This window comes from Diabrotica virgifera, chromosome 7, assembly GCF_917563875.1.
Source record: "Diabrotica virgifera virgifera chromosome 7, PGI_DIABVI_V3a".
In the NCBI taxonomy this organism is placed as follows: domain Eukaryota; kingdom Metazoa; phylum Arthropoda; class Insecta; order Coleoptera; family Chrysomelidae; genus Diabrotica; species Diabrotica virgifera.
In genome coordinates this window covers 123,699,302-123,724,106 of record NC_065449.1, presented here as the reverse complement: position 1 = coordinate 123,724,106, position 24,805 = coordinate 123,699,302, and the positions used below count along the sequence as shown (strand labels likewise).

At 32.1% G+C, this 24,805-nt stretch overlaps 1 protein-coding gene and 1 long non-coding RNA gene across 4 annotated transcripts in view; both read right to left on the bottom strand.

The window, feature by feature from the left end:
• LOC114345343 (uncharacterized) overlaps positions 1 to 24,805 on the bottom strand; it is a 1,044,574-nt gene that overhangs the window by 936,621 nt on the left and 83,148 nt on the right. The window lies entirely within an intron of this gene.
• Positions 19,768 to 24,003, bottom strand: LOC126888023 (uncharacterized). 2 transcript variants are annotated; one of them, XR_007699353.1, is made up of 2 exons: positions 23,680 to 24,003; positions 19,768 to 19,832 (listed from the first exon to the last, which is right to left on the bottom strand). It is a non-coding gene; the product is annotated as an uncharacterized LOC126888023 (long non-coding RNA). The 2 variants fall into 2 exon arrangements; XR_007699352.1 differs by lacking the exon at positions 23,680 to 24,003 and adding an exon at positions 19,895 to 20,218.

Here is a 24,805-nt window from a genome sequence, read left to right as displayed (position 1 = left end):
AGGTAGGCATTTTGTATAGGTATTCCGATATAAAAACTACAATAGTCGTCGTCGTTGCTCGCTTTTATACGATTGGTACGAAATAACGAAGTAATCAGAATAATCAAAGTATCAAAGTAACTGTTTGCCTCTCTGTATAGTAATCGTTACTTTCAGTATTCGTAAGTACCGAGTACTTTGTAACGAATAGTTACTTTTTCAACATAACAACTACTGACATTCTCTTTTACTAAAAAGTTTCTTGAACCAAACTTTTAATCAATAATAGGTACTAAAAACACTTTCAGACATTCATAAAATCGCATCGCCCAAGAAATGGTTAATATTTGAATCGTTGATAAATCACTATCAGTTACGAAAAATTATCGCCTGCATGTACAGCTAGCTCAAGAAGTAACTACCCACTAAAAAAATTCCCCTACTTTACGAGATACCAATACTGTCCCTATGAAATAGTACACCTACACCCTGTATGGACGGTAATTAGAAACCGTGAGAACTGCAGTTCTATAATTAGCATCCAAATTAATACGAGTTTTAACAAATGTGGTGCTTCAGCAAACACATACTTATTTAGGTGACTAAAAAATGACTTCTCTATCAACCTGCACTTCAGACCACACCCATACTGATTTTCCTTCAACTGAGCCTGGCAACGCTGTTGCCGTTAATTATTTATCAATCATATAAAAGTGTTTTGACTTGCAAGACATTTTAAATATATGGATATATACACGACTACCGGGACATTCGGCCCCGAAAATTTTGCCGCTAGTGGTTTACGTAGATATTATAAGATTAGTTATTTTCAACTATTTGTAAAGGAAGGTCTATTATGTACAAATTAAAAATTGGCACCTACATATTGAAGATTTCGGATCTTATTCGAAAGTACGGGAATCGAGTTGATTACTGAAATAAATTCGAATTAACGAAAATATTTTGAATCATTCATTAAATTAAAAAGTGTGTCATGGAAGCGATCAATAGACATACACGTATGTATGGTGATTAGTTCAGGGTCAGTTCTTTTTGCTTAGACCTGTGATTCACAAACATTTGGCGAACATTTATTACCTACAGAGTCTATCGTTGACTTTGCTTTTTTCCTTAACCTTCGGATGACCAAGCGGGGGAAATTGTGACCCCAGCGTATGTTTTTGTTTAATAAATTCAAAAGTATTTTTAATTTTAAACTCATTATTTTTTTATTTGACTTTAATATCATTCTAGATATCCTCATTTCATATTTTGAAATAAAAAAAAATCCCTATATTTTACGAATAAAAAATATATTCTGAAGTTGATGTTTAATAAAATAGCGTCTATTATATGTAATTACAAGTAGTTTTACGCTAATGGCGTCGACTTTGCAAAGTAACAAGACACTTACTCAACATACACGCTACACATGACACTAATACTCATTTTGTGACTGGATGCCAAACAAAATTAAAAATTAAAAAAAAAACTTTATTTTTTGTTAATTGTCATTTTTGACATTTTTGACCTGGGGTCATTTTTCCCCCTCTTGGTCATCCGTGTAACAAAAAAAGGTTGGTCATCGGAAGGTTAATAACTGGTGGTAATAAGGAGTAAGAGAGTAACGACATCATTGAAGTTTTACACATTATAGGTGGCGAACATTTACCGACAGAGTCTATCGCTGACTTTGTTTTTTTTTTCGTTAACGACTGGTGGTAATAAGGAATAAGAGTAATGACATCATTGAAGTTGTACATATTTCATAAGTATGTACCTTGCACAACAGAACTAAGTACCTACATAACAAAAATTCGTTCGAAAAAATTTGCCATATACAATCTTCCATCAAATCTTCTAATCGATAAATAGTAGTGTTATCGAGAAACTGATTGATGAGAAAAATAAATACTTATCTTTATAAAGATTAAAACAAATTCCTCGTTAATTAATTTATAGAGAACGGATATCGTCCGGTTATTTCAGGTTAACCTGTGAATGAAACATAAAGATGGGAATGGGAACTGCTTTGTATTTATCACGGTTATATAAACTTCACCTGTCTGTCCTCACTCTGCTACAAATCTGACGATCATTTTTTCACTAACTTCCGAATGTTCCATCGAGTCTTAATTAAACTCTGTTTCTCGCGACCCCATAATCCACAATATTACTTTTCGTTAAATAAGCAATGTATTGTTAACATAGTATATATGAGTACCATTATATTTAAATTACGGGTTACTAGTTATCTACTTCTTCACTGTTATTGCAATAGGTACTCTAAGTTGTGTGCTAGATTCAGCCATATTTATAATACCTATATCACACTTGAATACGTCACCAACAACTAAACCGCTTTCGTCCTAGCGGTCAAAAACTGACTCATCGATGAATATGCGGTATGGCCAATTTCAACGTACTGCAGTATTTGCGGTAATTTCTACACGCCCTTTTGTCTGAGTTTACTGTTATCCTTTCGTTAAATACGAATGCACTTTGCACGAAAGATAAGTTGACAGTCTTCAATGCGATTTTCATAGACATAAAGATAAGTAAACAGGTAACCGGTCTCTAAATATTAAACAATCTAACCCCATAAGGGGTGGTTATGGGCCTTAATTTTTATTAGTAAAACAACTATCTAACCCCACAAGGGGTGGTTATGGCCCTCAATTCTTGCGCAAGAAATTGTGCAATTAATTGCGCAATTACTTGCATCGTGTAAAGTGGCTATAAATTTCTAATAAGCAGTCCACGCACCATACCGAATCCACTATTTTGGATTTTAAATCTGACAAAATCGTAATTTAGTCACTCCAAAAAACCCCAATTAATTTTTCTTTAGAAAAAAGTGGTAACCTCTTTTTAGTTATATCACGAGTTCCCGATTACAACTCTGATTTTTACAAATTGACCGAAAATCCGCTCTCTATTAATTAACTAAATATGTTACCAGAAAAAAATTAAAATATGCCAGAACTCATCAACATATGAGAAACTCAAAATTATTACGTTTTTTTTAAGTATATAGTGTACTGTGTAGAAAGTAGTAATGTATTCAAGATTTTGTGTATGTATTTATACCTTAATACTAATTAACTAAATACGTTACCTGAAAAAAAAAATCAAATGTACCGGAACTCACCAAAATATGAGAAGCTCAAAAATAATACCGTTTTTTAAAAAGTATATAGCGTACCATATACAAAATAGTAATGTACTCAAGATGTCGGGTCTCTATTTACACCTTAATACTAATTAACTAAATAAGTTACCTGAACAAAGTTTAAATTGTACCGGAACTCATCAATACATGATAAACTCAAAAATATTACCGTTTTTTTTAAGTATATAGTGTACCGTGTAGAAAATAGTAATGTACTCAAGATTTTGGGTCTGTATTTACACCTTAATACTAATTAACTAAATATGTTAACTACCTGAAAAAAATTAAAATGTACCGGAACTCATCAATATATGAGAAACTCAAAAATATTACGTTTTTCTTAAGTATATAGTGTACCGCGTAGAAAGTAGTAATGTACTCAAGATTTTGGGCTCTATTTACACCTTGATACTAATTAACTAAATACGTTACCTGAAAAAAGTTTAAAATGTACCGGAACTCATCAATATATGAGAAACTCAAAAGATTACGTTTTTTTAAATATATTGTGTACCGTGTAGAAAGTAGTAATGTACTCAAGATTTTGGGCTCTATTTACAACTTAGTACTAATTAACTAATTACGTTACCTGAAAAAAGTTTAAAATGTACCGGAACTCATCAATATATGAGAAACTCAAAAATATTACCGTTTTTGTAAAAGTATATAGTGTACCGTGTAGAAAATAGTAATGTACTCAAGATTTTGGGTCTGTATTTACACCTTAATTCTAATTAACTAAATACGTTACCTGAAAAAAATTCAAATGTACCGGAACTCACCAAAATATGAGAAACTTAAAAATATTACCGTTTTTAAAAAATATGTAGCGTACCATATAGAAAATAGTAATGTATGTACTCAAGATGTTGGGTCTCTATTTACACCTTAATACTAATTAACTAAATACGTTACCTGAAAAAAGTTTAAAATGTACCGGAACTCATCAATATATGAGAAACTCAAAAATATTACCGTTTTTGTAAAAGTATATAGTGTACCGTGTAGAAAATAGTAATGTACTCAAGATTTTGGGTCTGTATTTACAGCTTAATACTAATTGACTAAATATGTTACCTACCTCAAAAAAATTAAAATGTACCGAAACTCATCAATATATGAGAAACTCAAAAATATTACGTTTTTCTTTTAAGTATGTAGTGTCCCGTGTAGAAAGTATTAATGTACCCAAAATTTTGGGTCTCTATTTACACCTTAATAGTACTAATTAACTAAATAAGTTACCTGAAAAAAGTTTCAAATGTACCGGAACTCATCAATATATGAGAAACTCAAAAATATTACGTTTTGTTTTAAAGTATATAGTGTACCGTGTAGAAAGTAGTAATGTAGTCAAGATTTTGGGTCTGTATTTACACTGTAATACTAATTAACTAAATACGTTACCAGAAAAAAATTAAAATGTACCGGAACTCATCAATATATGAGAAAATCAAAAATATTACCGTTTTTTTAAAAGTATATAGTGTACCTACCAAACAGAAAATAGTAAGATCTCTATTTATACCTTAATACTAATTAACTAAATACGTTACCAAAACAAACTGCTGTATTATTTATTTTTTCCTAAAAAGTTGGTTGCGAGTGTTTATGGGATTTTTGTAAACACGTTGTTTCATTACTCCCTATACACCACCATACACCAAAATCGAGCGGATTAAATTCTGGGCTACCTCGTGGCCAACGAAAATGACTACCACGACCAATCCAGCGTTCAGGAAATTCGGTATTTGGGTATGTTCTCACTGCCCTCGTATAATGTGGGGGTATATCATCTTGCATGAACCACAAATGTTGCCTTAAGTTTAATGACAATTCTTCCAACAAATTAATAAGGTCATTTTGTAAAAAATGTAAATATTTCTTTCCATTCAAATTACAAGGGTAACTCGCATGGCTGATTTGAAAAATGCGATTAGCTCGAAAACTGTTGAGTTTTAAAGTTATTAACAAGTTTACCTTTTTTCCAAACAAATAGCGATAACTTGAAAAACAAAAAAGTTAAGCCCAAAATTTATGCCATATACGTGTCATATGTGGCGGCCTATATAAGCTACATCAATGTATGTATCAAATTATAATTGCACATACTCAGAAGCCTCCAGTCATAAATTTTTATATGTAAATGTCCACATTCATGAAAGTTATAGCAAAAAAATTTAAAATTGCAATTTCAACACCCTGTATAATTCTTAATATCAACATTTTATTAAAGCAAGTTGGCTTAAATCGCAATATTTTAAAGTGTAGAGTCTACTGTTTCTTTATACACTATATACTGGTTTTTAAAAAGTATATAGTGTACCGTGTAGAAAATAGTAATGTACTCAAGATTTTGATCTGTACTCGTATAGACACCTTAAAAGAAGTCCCGGTAGTCATCGTTTGACATATAATTAACTAAATACGTTACCTGAAAATAATTCAAATGTACCGGAACTCATCAATATATGAGAAAATCAAAAATATTACAGTTTTTTCAAAAGTATGTATACCTACCAAACAGGACATAGTAAGAGATTTTGGGTCTGTATTTACACCTTAATACTAATTAACTAAATAAGTTACCTGAAAAAAATTAAAATGTACCGGAACTCACCAATATATGAGGAACTCAAAAATATTACAGTTTGTTAAAAAGTTTATAGGGTACTCTGTAGAAAATAGTAATGTACTCAAGATTTTAGGTCTGTATACAGGGTTGTCCTTAAGTAATTTTACAAAAATAAACAGTAGATTCTACACTTTAAAATATTGTAATGTTAATATTAAGAAAGATACAGGGTGTTGAAATTGCAATTTAAAATTTTATTTTTCGCTATAACTTTAATGAATGTGGATATTTATGTATAAAAATATACTTGTATACTTGTTAATAACTTCAAAACTTAACAGTTTTCGAGTTAATCGTATTTTTCAGATCAGCTGCATAACTCGGCTTAAATGCAATTACTGCAGGCAACAAAGGAAAAAAAAACAAAAACAATAATACTTGTGAATACGAGTACTTTTGACTAAATTGATAGTTTCCAAAAGATTGACGATAAAAATAGTATACGCTAATATTTTTTATATACATCAGTAGGATACTTAATAACGTTTTATAGGATTTGATATCAAACATTTTACGTTTTATATTAAATTAAAGTCATAATAAAATACATTTTATTTATAAACCAAAGTAAGAAATAGTTAAACTGAATAACATTAAACTTTTTTTTAAAGTAAGTGTTCGATATATCCACCAATTTCTTCAATGTATTTAGGTATCAATACGTTGCATAAAAGATCGTCTCATATTAAATAGCATCGTTGGTTCAAAACAAACTGCTGTATTATCTGTTTCTTCCCAAAGTTGGTTTGCGAATAAAGTTGGTTTGCGAATGTATATGGGATTCTTGTAAACACGTTATTTCTTTGCTCCCTATGTACCACCATACACCACGACCAATCCAGCGTTCAGGAAATTCGGTATTTAGGTATGTTTTCACTGCCCTCGTATAATGTGGGGGTGCATCATCTTGCATGAACCACAAATTTTGCCTTAAGTTTAATGGCAATTCTACCAACAAATCAATAAAATCATTTTGTAAAAAATGTAAATAGTTCTCACCATTCAAATTACGAGGTAACCCGCATGGCTGATTTGAAAAATGCGATTAGCTCGAAAACTGTTGAGTTTTGAAGTTATTAACAAGTTTTTTCACACAAATAGCGATAACTTGAAAAGCAAAATGTTAAGCCCAAATTTATCCCGTATACGTGGCATATGTGGCGGCCTATATAAGCTACATCAACGTATGTATCAAATTATAGTTGCACATACTCAGACGCCTCCAGTCATAAATTTTTATACATAAATGTCCACATTCATGAAAGTTGTAGTAAAAAAAATTTAAAATTGCACAACACCCTGTATAATTCTTAATACATATCAACATTTTATTAAAGTAAGTTGGCTTAAATCGCAATATTTCAAAGTGTAGAATATATTGTTTCTTTATACACTGTATACTGTTTTTAAAAAATATATAGTGTACCGTGTAGAAAATAGTAATTGACTCAAGATTTTGGTCTATATAGACACCTTAAAAGAAGTCTCGGTAGTCATCGTTTGACATATAATTAACTAAATACGTTACCAGAAAAAAATTCAAATGTACCGGAACTCATCAATATATGAGAAACTCAAACATATTACCGTTTTTTAAAAGTATATAGTGTTCCGTGTAGAAAACAGTAATGTACTCAAGATTTTGGGTCTGGATAGATACCTTAAAAGAAGTCCCGGTAGTCATCGTTTGACATAAATAATTAACTAAATACGTTACCTGAGAAAAATTAAAATGTACCGGAACTCATCAATATATGAGAAACTCAAAAATATTACAGTTTTTTAAAAAGTATATAGTGTACCGTGTAGAAAATAGTAATGTACTCAAGATTTTGCGTCTGTATATACACCTTAAAAAAAGTCCCGGTAGTCATCGTTTGACATATATATATATATATATATATATATATATATATATATATATATATATATATATATATATATATATATATATATATATATATATATATATATATATATATATATATATCGATAAAAGGTACGTTGTCGCCTCGCGGTGAAAACTATGACGACCTCGCCTCACCCTTTTGTAGTTCTTTTTTTCAAAAAATATATGCAGATATACAATGAGGGGAACTTTCTAATTAAGAATCTCTAAAGAGGGGAAACGATTTTAAATGTTTTTTTTATATATAAATTTACGATTAAATCCAATGCGCTGTCGCCTCAAAACTATATATGACTAAGAATGAAAGCCGGTACGTTGTTGCCTCAGACGGCGTTGCCAAATATTCGAAAATGAATAAAGGATTGAGTGGGTCGAACTTTGGTGCACAGCGAGAGGTAGTATAGGTATTTATTACGGATATAGGTAAAGAAATAGTGGGAATTTGTTCACATGTTCCACTGTTGTTTACATTAAAAATAAAGGATGGTTATTTTTGATATTTTAACCTTCGGATGACCAAGCGGGGGAAATTGTAACCCCAGCGTATGTTTTTCTTTAATAAATTCAAAAGTATTTTCAATTTTGAACTTATTATTTTTTTATTTGACTTTAATATCATTCTAGATATCCTCATATTTTGAAATAAAAAAAATTCCCTATATTTTACGAATAAAAAATATATTCTGAAGTTGATGTTTAGTAAAATGGCGTCTATTATGTGTAATTACAAGAAGTTTTACGCTAATGACGTCGACTTTGCAAAGTAACAAGACACTTACTCAACATACACACTACACATGACACTAATACTCATGTTGTGACTGGCTGAAAGACATAAAGTCCATGCTAAAAAAAAAACTCAAGAAAAAAAACTTTATTTTTTTGTTAATTGTCATTTTTGACCTGGGGTCATTCCCCCCCCCCCCTTGGTCATCCGTGTAACAGAAAAAGGTTGGTCATCGGAAGGTTAAATAAGGTTAAGATATGAACATGGCTTGTTTGGATTATATGTTTAAAAATTTGTTATTAGTAGATATTCCAAAGCTAGTATTTTGCAATAAATTAAGCTAAGCCAAATTATTTTGTGTGAATTATTGCTCTTATACAGTAAAATTATAAAGGCTCTTTACGATATAATTTATTATTTGCAGTAAACCTATCTCACAGAAAAAAGTGTCAACGACTTATTTAAAAATTTTAATTAAAAACCAGTGAACTAGTATACATAGCTGTAAAAATGTTCCAACAAAACGTATTCTTACAGCAAAGTGTACGAAAATAATCCATAAGGGGTGGTTTTAAGGGCGAAAATGGTTTTCTGAAATTTCTGGCTAAACATTGCATCGTTTAAAAAATTCAACGCAAAAGCTGTTGGCGATAAAAAATCTACAATTTGTGTAGTGGTCTTTTTATCCTAATCTCAAAAAAATTTGAGAAAAACTCAAAGGTAGGTTTTTAGGTACCTATTTAATTTTTTTCTTCTACAAAAATGATTTCATTATGTTTTGCTTAAATGTCAAACCCTTTAATTTAGGCGTTGGTTAGATGTTTATTATATCTAAGAATAAAAAAAATACAAAAATAGCAACAAAAAGTAAAATAAAATATTTCTATATTTTCACTTAAGCATCATATAAAAAACTTACATATGATATAAATATTTTATTTTTATAAGATGTTGAATTTTTGATTTTATAATATTGGAATTCACCTTTTTATCTAGATGGATATACGCCATATTGAATATAATTTGAAAAGTGTTGGCACACATGAATAAGGCACATATGAATCTCATATGAATCTCATTCGGAATGTTCCCTTGCTTGGTTTTTTGATGCTTTGAGTAGTTTTTTATTTGCATAGTACTTATCGTCACTGTCCGTTTTAAATTATTTACTTGTTTGAGCCAGAACGTTATCTTTTGCAACCAACGCTTTACTTTTTTTAACTTCTTGCATACCTGCAATACTTGGAAAATTAATATTCGTATTTTGAAGATTGCTTTTTTTTATTTTCATCCGCATTTCTAAATCGTGGTGAAAATTTAGTTCTTTAAGCGATTTTCCTTTATATTCTAAAGGAAGAGAATCCCTTTTCATTACTATTAAAAATTTTGACAATTTTACGGTTTGATAAATGTCAGCATGTAATTCATGTCATTCATCATGCATTTTTTCGTCATGCCCCATAAACTTGACAAATTCTTTAGTTTAATTTTTGGACATACTTAAAATTTGTGCTACTGTTGCAATATTTTTGCGTAATTTGTTGCTTGATATAGCTTCGGGGTTTGTTAAATTCATTTTGCTTGTCAATTTACGGATCGAAACATCCCCTTTGTCCCATTTTAGCTTACTGCCTGGAACTGCAAACATATAGTTATTAACGTCGGACGACGTCAGACATGTTTTTATGTCTATGTTTTATTAAAGTTTCTATGAAACCTTGTAACATTTTTGGAAGTAAAATAACAACAGCTCAAGAACCTTTACCAGAACACACTGGAATTTTTTGTCCTCTCGTAAGTGCCTTTTCTCCTTCAGTTAAAACATTTTCAAAATCACTGAAGTCCGTTTATCTTTCGTTACTAGTGCTGAATTTTTAAATACTGAACATTACCTATTCGTCTTCTGTTAAAAATAATGGCTAATGCTAGAGCATAGTTAACTAAATTTTTATGTTTCAAAATTATCAATATTGCTCTCAAACGTCTTCTGACACCTCACACCAATTTTAATACTTTCTTCTCAGAATATTTTAATATCACGTACAAGTGGTACTAGCTTTGGCAATTTTTGTTCTTGAATATCTTTGTTAGCGAGAGAAGCAATTTCCAAACTCCAACGATTTGTCAGCAACGTTTTCAAATTATGTATTTATAGCCCTTGGCCAATTCCTGTATTTGTCTTTCTGTTGAACACGTAAAATCAGCTGATCCTTTTAGTATTAAATGGAGGTGTTCATAGCAACATAGTTTTAGATACGTACCCAAGTGCAACGCGATAATACGAGTAGGAGAACTGAAGGTCTTTTTAAAACTATTATATACATATAAAACTAAAGACTAAGTAGTTTCGTGTTGCAACGAAATTGAAAATGGTTATTCATTTTTGATTTACATGTTTACTCTGATTGGAGTACGAAGGAAACCATTCTCGTTGGAACTTTACCGCGCTGAGCAGATGAGACTGAATTATAAATTGTAAAATTCCCTCATCTTCCTTAGTCTCAGCATCCGTTACGGCTTGGAAATTTTAGAAGCCTCAAAGGTGTAACCAGAGAAGGTTCCCATTGTTTTCAATCTGGTAGGATGTGGAGCAACATTTTTGGTGTTGTTTTATGTGCTATTAGGTTGAAAACTTAGTCTTTTGCTAGCAGTTGCCGCTAGGGCATCCCTGCCATTTCGTTCGTTGCAATTCGTGACTGCACGCCGGGGTTTGTCCTAGTTGGGTCAGAGAGAGCAGTATATGCGTCTCCTGATGAGAGACTAATAAGTTTCGAAACCTGTAGAGGCGCTTGCAGCGCTCTCTGATTGGACTAGAATATGATGCGCCTGTAGTTTCGCGTTGCAACGAAATTGAAAATGGTTATTCATTTTTGACATATAAAACTCTTGGAACACTTGAGATCGTCAAAATTTTTGGGTCTTAAAATATGCTTTAAAGCAATCGTATTATTTACCATCGTTCTATACTTAATAAGAAATATAGAGAGGGTTCGCATTCTTCCACTACATGCATAGTTTATACCCTCTCTCTTATGGTTTTTTAAGTAAGAATTACCAAAATTAACGTAAATGTAAATGCTATACATCTTTCGTTTTGTCGAAGACTCTTGTTCCTTAAAGCGGCGTCCTCATTGAGTTGACATTGTCAATCGACTCTGTCTATCGACACTGTCGACCGACAAATCGAAAAAGCTTCGATGTTCACACCAGGTAGGCAGAATATTTGTCGACAGTCGAAACGAAAATGTGTGACGAAGATGACGCCATTATTGTTTGTGCCGCATTTGTTATTATCACAACTAAAAACGTAAATCATCGCGTAAAAGAAGATTCTATCACCTGCTTTTCTATATTAAATTCACTGGCAATTTCCATCAAAGCATCGTGTCTCATGTTTCGGTCTATATAATATTTGCTTCTAGTGTACACATTTGTTTTTAATTTGTAAGCTTCAATAAATGCAATCACTTTTTCTTTTCCCATTCCATTTTGTCGACAAGTACAAAACACGAGACTTTAGATGAGGCAGACTACGCCGCACGCTGAATTATTTTTACTGTATTTTTAAATGTCGAAGGTCGAAGGTCGAATGCACGTCCACACTTCGGATTCGACTCGACTACCCTTTGATTTTACCGACAGAGCATGGAAAACCAGTCGACACTTCGATCAACATCTTTTGTCGATCGACAAAGTCGATTGCCGCGTACACACTCAGTCGAGAGTGTCGATAAACACAGTCGATCTACAACGTCGACTCAATGAGGACGCCGCTTAACATTTAATTTGGGGACAACGTTTTTTGGATGTCTTGTCAATTTATTTTTGTTAGTTTCTCATGTTATCGTCCTATATTTTTTTGCTTGAAATATAACTGTTGTCATTTCTATTCAAACATTTTAATGTCAGAATACGGGTTTTTCTTTCAGAGCAGAAGTAGTAAACTTCTGATGTTGGATAGTGTTTTGTTGTTTCATTTTTGATATTTTTGAAACTGTTCACTCCCATGCACTTTGCATGTCACTAACATAAAGATATTTATTTTGGTTTTAGTTTATTTTTATTTGAGTTAAGCCTTTCAGGTTCATTTTTGTGTTTTTCAACTTTCTGTAATTTCGATAGTATATCAGTGTTTATCCTCTGTCATAACTGTTATTTTTTTTCCTACTGCGGTTACAGAAAAAATCATTTATGTTCTTACTTTTGTAATAAAGTCACATAATATAATGAATTTTTTATTTTTATGATTAAATTAATGATTGGTTAGAATTTTCCTATCCTTTCGTCTTCATGATCCTTTGGGCATAGACTTGTTCAGTTCCATATTATAATAACTACTTAAGTATTACATACGCTCCATGATTACTAATATTCTGTTTGTAATTTTTATTAATTCCTATGCGACCAGCTAAAATATTTTTATTCCGGCATGCTCTCTCTCTTATAGAATTTGTTTATACAGGGTGTCCAGAAACTCTACCTACAAACGAAGACAGGCGATTTCTCAGATATTTTCCTAAGACAATTTAACCCAATTCACCTAGTCCGAAAATGCTTCCTAAGAGAGCTAGAGCTCTTGGAAGGTGGCATCTAGTAATTAGTTTTTCTTAAATACCTCCAGAACGCTTCTATTCAGAAAAACGAAATTTGGTAAGCCTATTCATCTTCCAGGGATAAATCGATTCCATCCATTGTGAATTTTAAGTACCGGTCATAGGCGTCCATTTTGGGTAGGGCAACGGTTATTTTATAGCATATCTTTTCTGTCTTTAGCGTTTAAGTATTTTTGACTCTGGATTTTTAAATTGTGAGGTATTCTAGAATTAAAAGGTACTCTTGCTTTAAGTCGGTAGTACACATCGATTTCTAGAAAAATTTATTTGAAAACTTTTCGTTTTTTGAATTTGAAAAGAATTTAAAAAAACGGTGTATTTTACCAACTTGAAGCAAGAGTAACTTTTAGTACCAGAATACCTCATAATTTAATAATCTAGCGTCAAAAATGCTTAAGAATTAAAGACAAAAAGTTATGCGATAAAATAACCGTTGACCTACCCAAAACGGACGCATATGACCGGTACTAAAAATTTGCAATTAATGAAACCGATTCAACTCTGGAATATAAACAAACGTACCAGTTTTTGTTTTCTAAATAGTTTTTTTTAATTCTTTTTTAATTCAAGAAACGAATAATTTTCAAATCGATTTTTCTATAAAATGGTATATTCTATGGACTTAAAGCAAGGGTACCTTTTAGTACTAGAATAATTCACAATTTAATAATCCGTAGTCAAAAATGCTTAAAAATTAAATATAAAAAAGGTATGGGATAAAATAACAAATAACCATTGCCGTACCCAAAACGGGCGGCTATGACCGGTACTGGGAATTCCCAATGAATGGAATCGATTTATATCTAGATGATAAATATGCGTAATAATTTTCGTTTTTTTAAATAGAAGCGTTCTGGCGGTATTTAAGAAAAACTAATTACAAGACGCCATCTTCAAAGAGCTCTAGCTCCCTTAGGAAGCATTTTCGGACTAAGTGAATTGGGTTAAATTATCTTAAAATTATCTGAGGAATCTCCTTTTTTCGTTTGCCGGTAGAGTTTCTGGACACCCTGTATATGGCAACAATTTTAAATCGTAAGCTGCAACTTATATCATAAACTTTTTAGCTGCCTTGTTACGGTACCGACGGCGCATATTTTTATATTTGACGACCTAATACCCAATGCAAACTGAAAGCGACGTTGCCAAAATCTGAGGCGACAAGGTACCGGTTGTTAACCAAAAAGTAGAATTTATATGCTGAGGCGATAACATACAGCGAGTCACTGCTGCAATGCCGATACTAGCGCCAGTGATATACTGCCGAACTAACGAACCAAAAAATAGTGAAAAGGGGTACGTTGTCACCTCAAAACTATTTTTTGCACATCGACTCATAAGGTGGTTGGGAAGCTGTCCTAAAATTTTCAGCCCAAAACGTTGTCGCCTCACCAAAGTGAGGCGACAACGTCATATATGAGGCGACAACGTCTACCGATTCACCGTTTCTGAGGCGACAAGGTACCCCTTATCAATATATATATATATATATATATATATATATATATATATATATATATATATATATATATATATATATATATATATATATATATATATATATATATATATATATATATATATATATATATATATATATATATATATATATATATATATATATATATATATATATATTGCTTATTTCCTGACCGTGAATTTTTAAATAGTTGGTTTTTTAATTCCTGGGTTTGCGGTCTGTTATAAATAAAACACTTGATTTTGCTTAGACGTTTCGGCTGTTTGCCATTTTGAATAAGCACTTTTAATTATTAAAACATTACACTGTTAAGAAACATATTTTATATACAATACACGTAATATTTTGAAATTTTAAAAAAATGCACATCGTGTTTCTCTAAGATGTTCTGAGAGAATGCTCATTCTCTCAGAACATCTTAGAGAAACACGATGTGCATTTTTTTAAAATTTCAAAATATTACGTGTATTGTATATAAAATATGTTTGTTAAGAGTGTAATGTTTTAATAATTAAAAGTGCTTATTGAAAATGGCAAACAGCCGAAATGTCTAAGCAAAATCAAGTGTTTTATTTATAACAGACCGCACACCCAGGAATTAAAAAACCAACTATTTATATATATATATATATATATATATATATATATATATATATATATATATATATATATATATATATATATATATATATATTGCAAGGTATGCGACCGTTAATTTAAATTTAAAGGTATTCAGCTAGTGAATTCACAGGTTGAATCGGTCAATTTAGTTGGCAATTAAATAAAGAAGTCAACTACTTCATTGATATATTGAAAACGTTTCGCTTTACAATTTCGAAAGCTTCATCAGTTCACTACAAATAATGAAGTCTATAAGTATAAATAACCTTAACAAAAGTGATATAATAATTACAAAGCAATTTGTAGTATGTTGAAGATGTTAAAACAAAAATTCTACAGATACTACTCATTCTATAACAACAACTTAACGATACACTACGGAAAAATACACCATGTATTTATTTTTCCAAGATTTTCTCGTTCGTCCTCTTCATCTTGTTCGTCTTGGGCTTCATTCTGCAACCTTGCCATCCATGTGTTTTCTACTCCGCAGACGTGGCCGTACCATTCAGTCTTCTCTCGTCCTTATATTGCAGGGCATATTTTTCCATTGCATCTCTCCTCATCTCCTCACTGGTTACTTGGTCCTTCTTGTGAGACCACAACAATTTCCCAGTTTTCCATTTCGATTGGGAAATGCGCTTTTGGGTTGATTTGTTTATGACCGAAATTTCGGAGGCATATGCCATACAATTATTAGGTACATCACATTTTTCTTTGTTCTTTCCCTTGATGTTCTTATTCCAGATCATTTTAGAGTTGTCTGATGCAAGATCTGTTGTCCCAATATATTTTTCATTTTTATTTCTGCCCCTGCTGTTCCGTTTTTCGACATTACAAAACCCAAATTTAAAATTCCGTTCCTTCTATTCCTACTTATCTATTGCCAAATCATTGACGTCTTCCGATATTGGTAAGTAGTCCGTTTTTCATATCTATTTCCAGGCCCACCGGTATTTTTTTTTGTAACCCACATAACCCATATTCTGAGATGCAAAGATCAAATAATTCTGCCATAATAAATCCCATCTTACATAACAAACAAATCAGCACAACCCATATTCCGAGATTTAAAGCTTCAAATAATTCTGCCACATTATCCTACCCTTCGAACAAAAAAATTTCTCTAACACCCCTGTATAAGTTAAGTCAATATTCTACCTCTTACTCAAGGGCTTGAGCCATAAATCTTACAAACATGCGTGTCGTCGGCTAGTGGGTGGATTTGGCATAGGGAAAAATAACATCTCATTTGCCGCTAATTCGTCTAACGGTGATCAACTACAAATGAAGGCTTCAGTGAGATTGAAATCACCGAATTAAATAACTAGCCAATGAACATTAATACATGGTGTATTTTTCCGTAGTGTATCGTTAAGTTGTTGTTATAGAATGACTAGTATCTGTAGAATTTTTGTTTTAACATCTTCAACATACTACAAATTGCTTTGTAAGAATTATATCACTTTTGTTAAGGTTATTTATACTTATAGACTTCATTATTTGTAGTGAACTGATGAAGCTTTCGAAATTGTAAAGCGAAACGTTTTCAATATATCAATGAAGTAGTTGACTTCTTTATTTAATTGCCAACTAAATTGACCGATTCAACCTCTGAATTCACTAGCTGAATAACTTTAAATATATAAATAATCAAATAAAATAGAGAATGTGGAGAAATCCCCTTACGAATAATTCACACATCCACCATTTTGGGTAGGGAAAATTTTTTTGAATAGAATTAAAGATCCAAACACTAGTTCTTAGAAATGTGTTTCGCCCTCTTCAACCTCTCTGGGCTCATCAGTAAAGATGAGAGGTTGAATATCTTTAGACACATTCCACTCAAAAACAACATTCGAGACCAAGACATAGCAGAAGCGTAGATCTACGCCAAATCTGAAAATGACAGTCTCAAGTTTTAATTCCCTAATTACTTAAAGTAAAACATATCGCACACCTAGTTCAATAGTGCCACAAGTGCAAAAAACAATATTCTCGAGAAATGAGCAAAACGTTCTGTAGTAAATGCGTTATGCCCTGTAAATAATTTATTTTGAGAGTGACTGGCTTCAAAATTACAATTTAGGTAGTAAATTATACATTTATTGGCTGGATCTTATTACAATTTATTAAAAATAAAACGTTATTATTGTTTTGATAGTTATGGCGATATTGCGTTGTGAAGAAAGTCATTTATAAAACAATACTTAGGAGACACGGCGGCAATATAATGAAAAAATCAATTAATTTTTGCAGTTGTGGCCGTATTGAATTATACTTGTTGTATTATGGCAGTGTATATTATCGCCATATCTCTCTTGATTTTTGCAGTTGTGGCCGTATTGAACGTATTGAATTACATCGGTTGTATTGTGGTAGTGTATATTATCGCCACATCTCCCAGTTATGGCCGTATTGCATTTTCAAAACCTCCAAAAACCCTACAGTGAAATACCGAAGTAACTTACTTTATACTTATCCAAAACAATATTTTAGTTCAGGCTGTATTGCATTAGATGGGCCATTATATAGGCAATATTTTACAGACTTAACCCAAAATTCGAATTTTTTGCAGTTGTGGCACAATTGAACTAGGTGTGCGATATGTTTAAAACAAAATATGAGAAGTTATTGGTTTAACGACCACTCGTACGAAATCAATCAAATAAAATAGAGAATGTGGAGAAATCCCCTTACGAATAATTCATACATCCACCATTTTGGGTTGGGAAAATTTTTTGAATCGAATTAAAGATCCAAACACTAGTTCTTAGAAATGTGTTTCGCCCTCTTCAACCTCTCTGGGCTCATCAGTAAAGATGAGACATTGAATATATTTAGACACATTCCACTAAACACAACATTCGAGACCAAGACATAGCAGAAGCGTAGATCTACGCCAAATCTGAAAATGACAGTCTCAAATTTTAATTCCCTAATTACTTAAAGCAAAACATGTTTAAAACAAAAGGTGAGAAGTTATTGGTGTAACGACCACTCGTACGAAATCAGTCAAATAAAATAGAGAATGTGGAGAAATCCCCTTACGAATAATTCACACATCCACCATTTTGGGTTGGGAAATTTTTTTGAATAGAATTAAAGATCCAAACACTAGTTCTTAGAAATGTGTTTCGCCCTCTTCAACCTCTCTGGGCTTATCAGTAAAGATGAAAGGTTGAATATCTTTAGACACATTCCACTCAAAAACAACATTCGAGACCAAGACATAGCAGAAGTGTAGACCTACGCCAAATCTGAAAATGACAGTCTCAAGTTTTAATTCTCTAATTACTTAAAGTAAAAGATATGTTTAAAACAAAAGATGAGAAGTTATTGGTTTAACGAGCACTCATACGAAATCAATCAAATAAAATAGAGAATGTGTAGAAATCCCCTTACGAATAATTCACATTGAGACTGTCATTTTCAGATTTGGCGTAGATCTACGCTTCTGCTATGTCTTGGTCTCGAATGTTGTTTTTGAGTGGAATGTGTCTAAAGATATTCAACCTCTCATCTTTACTGATGAGCCCAGAGAGGTTAAAGAGGGCGAAACACATTTCTAAGAACTAGTGTTTGGATCTTTAATTCTATTCAAAAAATTTTCCCAACCCAAAATGGTGGATGTGTGAATTATTCGTAAGGGGATTTCTCCACATTCTCTATTTTATTTGATTGATTTCGTACGAGTGGTCGTTAAACCAATAACTTCTCATATTTTGTTTTAAACATATGTTTTACTTTAAGTAATTAGGGAATTAAAACTTGAGACTGTCATTTTCAGATTTGGCGTAGATATACGCTTCTGCTATGTCTTGGTCTCGAATGTTGTTTTTGAGTGGAATGTGTCTAAAGATATTCAACCTCTCATCTTTACTGATGAGACCAGAGAGGTTGAAGAGGGCGAAACACATTTCTAAGAACTAGTGTTTGGATCTTTAATTCTATTCAAAAAATTTTCCCAACCCAAAATGGTGGATGTGTGAATTATTCGTAAGGGGATTTCTCCACATTCTCTATTTTATTTGATTGATTTCGTACGAGTGGTCCTTAAACCAATAACTTCTCATCTTTTGTTTTAAACATATATTTTACTTTAAGTAATTAGGGAATTATTGTGACTGTCATTCTGTCATACTGAGACTGTCATTTTCAGATTTGGCGTAGATCTACGCTTCTGCTATGTCTTGGCCTCGAATGTTGTTTTTGAGTGGAATGTGTCTAAAGATATTCAACCTCTCATCTTTACTGATGAGCCCAGAGAGGTTGAAGAGGGCGAAACACATTTCTAAGAACTAGTGTTTGGATCTTTAATTCTATTCAAAAAATATTCCCAACCCAAAATGGTGGATGTGTGAATTATTCGTAAGGGGATTTCTCCACATTCTCTATTTTATTTGATTGATTTCGTACGAGTGGTCTATAAACCATTAACTTTTCATCTTTTGTTTTATATATATATATATATATATATATATATATATATATATATATATATATATATATATATATATATATATATATATATATCATAAAGGAGTACGACCGTCAATTCCAATATAACAAAGGAGCACTCGTAAGTGTAGGGTTTTATCGGTCAAGTGGGTGAAAAAAGAGACAAAGAATTCAGCTACTTCATCTATTTATTGAAGACGTTTCGTCTACTGCTCAGTAGACATCATCAGTTCATCTACAAAAAGAGTGTTATAAGAAACAACATCCAAAAGAGAGGTAAAAAAGCACTAGCGTTACCTTAAAAAGACATGTAGCAAAAGATAAGATGTACATAGTAAAAAAAACCTTATCCATGAACCAATGTAATGTATAAGTATGTAACATTTAAGTGTATAGTTAATATTTAAAAACTTTAGTACAGCCAAAGACAAGACCATGTGGTAACAGTCACATATAAAAAACAAGTGGAAAAAAGCTGGCTTGCCTTTTTTCCAAAGTCAAGAATGAACCAAGAAAAAACCAGATTCACACTTCCAAAAATTTAGTAGTGTTTAAGCATACTTCATTTTAACCTTAGGCAACATCATTAAATGAATATAGTGCTAATATGCAACTTCGAAAATTTAAAGTTGAATAGTTACCAGCAGGTCATCCTAGCCCAACGGACACACAAAAGAAAATGGAGTTTGAATTATCAGGTGTAAACTGACATCTCGCCAAGAGGCAGGCAACCTTTAAAAAATTTTATAACAAAGAGTGACTGACAACTGCAGCGCAGCGCGGTAAAATTTAAATTGATGTATTTAAAACAGTTATAAAAGTGTTTAAAAAGTGAAAGTAATATCAAGAAGTAATCAAGGGATGTACCTTATACCTCGTAGACAAGAATCACAGTTTATTTTAAACAAGTGAGGGCACTTCACACAATTATATGGAAAAGTGCCTACGTTAGTACTCGTCATCCAGTTACTAACGAATATATAAGATAGTACAATAGTATAACTCCCATATATCGCAGCTCAAAATGCAAGAAAAAATATGCAATAATTTAAGAAAATTTATAAATCAGTTTAGCAAATTGTAATTTATAATTAATATCAATAATGCAAAGTTTTATCCTATGGAAAATTTTAAATTGTTCAATCTATTAAGTAACTGTTATTATCAAAAAAAAAAGTGGGAAAAGCTTGAAAAAACCACCAAAAACTTTTTTACAATAAAAAAATTTAAGTGTAATAACATCTACTGATTCCGCAAGATCAATATTAAAAGAAGTGGGAAAAGCCTGAAAACCACAAAAACTTTTTTACAATATAATAATTTGAGTGTAATAATACCAACTAATTCTGCAAAATCAATGCATGGTATATTTGACTCAAGTTACTGATGTCAGTTCTCTTGTTAAGTACATTAGAGGTTTTTAATATGAAACACATCTCTAAGAACTGTCTTTTCGACAGGTTGCGTTCATTGCAAAGGATCTTGGCTTCATCAAAGTCCACCTTATGTTTTGTATCTATTGCATGTTGGGCTAAGGCACAAGTTGGTTTTTTCAAATTGATATCACTACGGTGTGAAATTAAACGTGATTTTAAAGCTCGCTTTGTCTGCCCTACATAACATGCGTCACATTCAGCACAAGGTATGTGGTAGACCACATTAACCTGTTCCAAAGGGGACAAGGGTGTTTTAGTCTTAGAGAACAAATTTCTGACTGATCTTGCGTTCTTAATTGCAATCTTAACAGGAATATTATTATTTTTATATAGTTTAATAAGTTTATCAGTAACCTGAGGAAAATAAGGAAGTGAAGAAAACTGGGAAACAGGAGTCCCAAGATTAGTAGTAGGCAGAATTGTGATGTTAACAGTATTATTCGATATTGATCTAAGTTGGTCACCATTGGGTATGTCGTTCAGAGAAGAACCGTAACTTTGGGAAAAAAGAAATTTATTGATAAGGGATGAAGGGTAGGAATTATCTACCAATATACTTCTGAGTAACAGAAGGGATTCCCTTCGATTAACCGGATGTGTCAACCTATGTAGCCTGCAGCTTAAAGCTTTAATAAGATTTATTTTATATTTAAAAGGATGACAAGAATGGTAGTTGAGAAACATATTAGAGGCCATTGGTTTCCTATACCAGCTTGTACAGAGTGTGTTATCTCCACTTCTAGTGACACGCATGTCCAAGAAGGGGATACTCTGGTTGTTGGGGTCCTCGAGTTCACATGTGAACTGCAAGTGAGGATCAAACCCATTGAAGATGGACAAGGTGGCCTGAGTCTTGTCTGGTGGTAAGGCTAGTAATAGGTCGTCCACATAACGTTTAACAAAAGGAACTTGAAAATCTAAATAACCCAGCCGGTCAGAAACTAAATCATCCAAAACATAATTCACTAGGATGGGTGAAATCGAGGAACCCATTGGTGTCCCAAAAATTTGTAAATAAAATTTGTCGTTGAAGACCAAAAAATTAGTGTCAAACACTAATTGGAGCAATTCTGCAAACACTTCCCAGGAAACTGGAGAATTAGGTTGGATAATATTCCAATGATTTCTTAGTGAAGTAAGGACACTAGCCAAGGGAAGGTTAGTAAAAAGTGAAACTACATCAAAACTCACCAAAATATAACCATGTGGTAGCTTCAAGTCATTAATAAATTCACTAAATTGAAAAGAGTCAACAATGTTGTAATCATTATTGTAATTATAAGATTTTGACAAGATATCAGTCAAAAATTTAGCAATATGTATATTAGGTGAATTAATTGAGGAAACAATAGGCCTCATGCTCAATGTGGGCTTGTGAATTTTGGGCAGACAATAAAATCTTGGAGCATAACCATCATAATTATGTAATGACTTAGCTAAAGTTTGATCTATGATCTTAATATTTTTTAAGTGAGTAATGAATTTATTAATTTTGTTAGAAAATTTTGAACAGGGGTTTGAAGTAAGAGGTTGGTAGTACCTAACGTCATCTAACAATGATTGACTGAGGCTGATGTATTGATCTTTATCCATAAGAACAGTGGCATTGCCTTTGTCACTGGTGAGAACGAGAAGATTAGGGTGGGTTTTTAAAAACGATACCGTTTCCCTATAAATCTTATCAATTTCAGAAATGGATTGCCTAGGGCGGTTGGTATAATTCAACAGAATGTTGTTAGAAGATGACCTTAGGGAAAGAAGATCAGCATTGTCTGCATGAGACAATATATTTTCCACATCTGCAAGGGTCCTACTGATTGAATAATCTTTGAAGGTAGGTTCCAGACCAAATTTAGGGCCCAAAGATAATAACTTTAGAATATTTTGAGGAACATCCACATTAGAAAGATTCTTTATCCAATTAGGATTAAATGGAATTTTGTGGAAGTCTGGTGTACCCAATTTATCAAGCTTACTCTGAAGATGTAAAATAGTTTTATTATAAACGAAATTAAATTTCTTGTGTAAAGAGGTCTCAAACCTATCTAACAAAGATGCAGGTAAAGTGTGATCTAAGAAATCAGTGACATTATTTATTTGACCAAAAATGAATTTAATATCTGAATGAACCTTCGATATATGGAAATTAAGTAATCGTGCCCTCACCTGTCTATTAAGAGCCTGGCTCCTGCGTTGGAGTGTGTGATCGTGGGTTCCTGTGGTAGTAGTAAGTATGTTAGAAGTGGTGTCTGTGATAAATCTAGGAATTTTCTTGGTTCTCCTGCACTCTAGAAGGAAAGTTCTTCTTGCTTCAGCTGTAGCTAGTTTTTCGGTCAGATTGGTCCATCTCTTAAGCTTTTTCACTGGTAGTTCCCCATGGATGCGCCTGGTATTAGCGTAAAAACCCTCTGTAACAGAAGACATCATAAAGGAGTACGACCGTCAATTCCAATATAACAAAGGAGCACTCGTAAGTGTAGGGTTTTATCGGTCAAGTGGGTGAAAAAAGAGACAAAGAATTCAGCTACTTCATCTATTTATTGAAGACGTTTCGTCTACTGCTCAGTAGACATCATCAGTTCATCTACAAAAAGAGTGTTATAAGAAACAACATCCAAAAGAGAGGTAAAAAAGCACTAGCGTTACCTTAAAAAGACATGTAGCAAAAGATAAGATGTACATAGTAAAAAAAACCTTATCCATGAACCAATGTAATGTATAAGTATGTAACATTTAAGTGTATAGTTAATATTTAAAAACTTTAGTACAGCCAAAGACAAGACCATGTGGTAACAGTCACATATAAAAAACAAGTGGAAAAAAGCTGGCTTGCCTTTTTTCCAAAGTCAAGAATGAACCAAGAAAAAACCAGATTCACACTTCCAAAAATTTAGTAGTGTTTAAGCATACTTCATTTTAACCTTAGGCAACATCATTAAATGAATATAGTGCTAATATGCAACTTCGAAAATTTAAAGTTGAATAGTTACCAGCAGGTCATCCTAGCCCAACGGACACACAAAAGAAAATGGAGTTTGAATTATCAGGTGTAAACTGACATCTCGCCAAGAGGCAGGCAACCTTTAAAAAATTTTATAACAAAGAGTGACTGACAACTGCAGCGCAGCGCGGTAAAATTTAAATTGATGTATTTAAAACAGTTATAAAAGTGTTTAAAAAGTGAAAGTAATATCAAGAAGTAATCAAGGGATGTACCTTATACCTCGTAGACAAGAATCACAGTTTATTTTAAACAAGTGAGGGCACTTCACACAATTATATGGAAAAGTGCCTACGTTAGTACTGGTCATCCAGTTACTAACGAATATATAAGATAGTACAATAGTATAACTCCCATATATCGCAGCTCAAAATGCAAGAAAAAATATGCAATAATTTAAGAAAATTTATAAATCAGTTTAGCAAATTGTAATTTATAATTAATATCAATAATGCAAAGTTTTATCCTATGGAAAATTTTAAATTGTTCAATCTATTAAGTAACTGTTATTATCAAAAAAAAAAGTGGGAAAAGCTTGAAAAAACCACCAAAAACTTTTTTACAATAAAATAATTTAAGGGCCGGTTGTTCGAACGCTAATCAACAATGATCACCATCAAATATTTAATTACTGTCACAACTGTCAATGTCAACTTTGGTTTTGTTGCTGAAAACACAATTGATTATAATTATGAGATTAGTTAATAAATTAAAATAACAATTATTAACATAATTGATTAATTAATTTCATAATTGTAATTAATAATTATG